The sequence below is a fragment of the Oryza sativa genome, chromosome 4, assembly GCF_034140825.1.
Source record: "Oryza sativa Japonica Group chromosome 4, ASM3414082v1".
Classification (NCBI taxonomy): domain Eukaryota; kingdom Viridiplantae; phylum Streptophyta; class Magnoliopsida; order Poales; family Poaceae; genus Oryza; species Oryza sativa.
In genome coordinates this window covers 3,372,438-3,375,130 of record NC_089038.1, presented here as the reverse complement: position 1 = coordinate 3,375,130, position 2,693 = coordinate 3,372,438, and the positions used below count along the sequence as shown (strand labels likewise).

Here is a 2,693-nt window from a genome sequence, read left to right as displayed (position 1 = left end):
TTACTCATGAACAATGTGTTTTTGCTTCTTTTTTTCCTTATCATAGTATCAGTTGGCCTAAGAAACGATAATTTAGACATCAATAAATTATCCGATAGACCATAGCATATACTCCCTCGATATTTCAAATTAAAGCAACTTACTTGCCTACAGTTATCAAATACATCAGCACTCCATCACCTAACCTAACAGATGCTCAGCACCATTAGACCTAACAACTTGTCTAGAATACATATGCATGCTTAAAAATCATCTAACTACTCACACAGTTTGGTTGGTTCGCCGAATGATGTCTTCCTATCTGCATGTCTTGCTCTCTTGTTCATACTCCTCCTTCCTTGACTGATGCATGTATCCATTCCTCCTGTCAGAAAGGAAAAAAAACAATCATAACACAGGCCATGTGTTAATTTTCCTTTTTTCAATGGGCTTGTCAACTCGAAGCTTAATTCCTACAAGCAGCTGATCATCTTTTAAATCCTAGTCAAATCAACAAAAGAATCATAAGCCCAGCGAGGGAACAATAGAAACCATGAAAGGGTGTTTAGTCTCACCGCTCACCAATTTGGTAGGAAATATTGCTAAAGTTCTAAGAATAAGTTGCCCTAAATCCTAACAACATCTTATTGCATCAAAATTGCTGGTATAATGACTCTGTTTAGCAAGTTTGGGCCTTCTTTCAAAAATCTGGGTATTAAATCTGCCTGCATTCTGAAACAAAAACATGCTGGCATAATACAGGTTAAGATTAGTCAGAACCTGCAGCCCCCCCTCCCCCACCGGTTGTGGATCTTGGAGTTGCACGTGTTGCCGAGATTCCTGAGCAGGTCGGCTCGCACGCAGAAGACGTTGTCCCCGAGCGAACCCTCCTGGCAACGGTGCCTGAGTTCCCGAAGCTTCTTGCGCATGAGCTCCTTAACGTAGAGGTTGGCGTTGATGGGGTCCCGCGGTCCAGCATCCGCGCGGCGTGCGCCTCGTAGATGAGAGTGACGCGCATCATGTTCCGCCAGAACTTGAGCCAGTATGCAGACTACACCTGCGGACGGACCCCCACGCGCCTCCAGAAACCCCGAAGCAGGAGCCCGCCGGCACAAACGGCGTGGCAGCGAGCTCCGTCGTCGAGCCGCCCGGGGACTGCCGCCGCGCGATCTAGCCGCCCTAGGCCCGGGAGCGCTGTCGGCCGCAGATCCACCACTCCCGAGCCTGGCGCCGGCGGAGACGGAGGCGACGCAGTAAGCGGTGAGGGAGGAGTAAGCCGGCACCACGAGCGGCGATGGAGGAGGAGGACGCCGCCGCACGCTTTCATCGCCGATACCCGCCGCCGGAGAGGAGAGGAGAGGAGAGGGGAATGGATGGGAGAAGTGTGGCGGCTGAGGGTGGAGAGATAGAGAGAGAGAGAGGAGGGGTGGAGAGGAGGGTTTTATATGGGGCTAGGGTTAGGCACGGCGATCAGAACCATTAGATCGTAGATGGCCGGTCAGAAATAGTTGGGCCATTTGGGCCAAAACAGGAATGATCTTATGGTATTTTTTTAATTTCAATTTATGAGAACTTTAAATGTAATTTTAGGCTGATTCTTTTGTTTCAAATGCAAAAATCATAAATAACAAAATTGTAGAACTAATCGAGAACTGTGACTATTGTATTGGTTCTTTTTACAAATAAGTTCATTTGAACAATTCAAATTTTGAATTTTCAAAATTTGACAACTTCGAATAAAAATTGGGGTTAATAAATGATTTCAAATGGAAAAGTCACCAAAACCAAAGTTGTAGAACTCATCGAGGCGAAAAAGTTTTATTTTGGTCATTTCTCCATATGACTCTATTTGAACTATTTGAAATTTGAAATTCAAAGTATGAGAACTTCAAATAGAATTTTTTTATTAGTGAACGACTTCAACTGAAAAAGTCATAACAACAAAGTTGTATAATCCATCTGGATCTACAATTTTTATTTTGGTCATTTGTTCATCCGACAAAGTGACAGTAGGATTGTTCACAAAATTTACATATCTCTTCTATGGTTTTATAAACTATAAGAGAGATTTGTAAATTTTATGAACAATGTTACTATCACTTTGCCAAATAAAAGATATGACCAAAATAAAAGTTATAGATATTCATGAGTTATACAACTTTGTTGTTGATGACTTTTTCAGTTGAAATCATTTAGTATTTGAAAATGTTATTTGAAGTTGTCATAATTTGAAATTCAAATTCAAATTATTGAAACAAAGTCATATAGCAAAATGACCAAAACAAAAGTTGTAGATCTTGATAAGATATACAACTTTGTTGTTGACAATTTTTTTCATTTGAAATCATTTACCACAAAAAAAATATTTGAATTTCTTATATTTTAAAATTCAAATTTTATATAGGTCAATCAAACTCAAATGGAGAAATAACCAAAATAAAATTGGTAGATTTAAATAAGTTATACAACTTTGTTTTTCAAAATTTTTTCACATAAGTTTATTTAGTATGATAAAATTCGATTAAAAGTTTTAATATTTTGAAATTAATTGAGAGGAGGGAGGCAAAATAGACTTCTCGACTCGCTAGGAGTGCGCTGTGGGCTAAGTGGGAAGGTTGGAGGCCTGCCAGATTAGTTTCTTTAGAAGATATAAACGTGATATATAAAATAATATGCAAAATCTAACAAAACATTATCTGTGGCTTAGTGGTTGG

At 39.9% G+C, this 2,693-nt stretch overlaps 1 long non-coding RNA gene across 1 annotated transcript; it reads right to left on the bottom strand.

The window, feature by feature from the left end:
- On the bottom strand, positions 1-1,382 carry LOC9268509 (uncharacterized). Its single transcript, XR_001544899.3, has 2 exons — positions 760-1,382; positions 1-364 (listed from the first exon to the last, which is right to left on the bottom strand). It is a non-coding gene; the product is annotated as an uncharacterized lncRNA (long non-coding RNA).
- Positions 1,383-2,693: the final 1,311 nt, after the last annotated feature.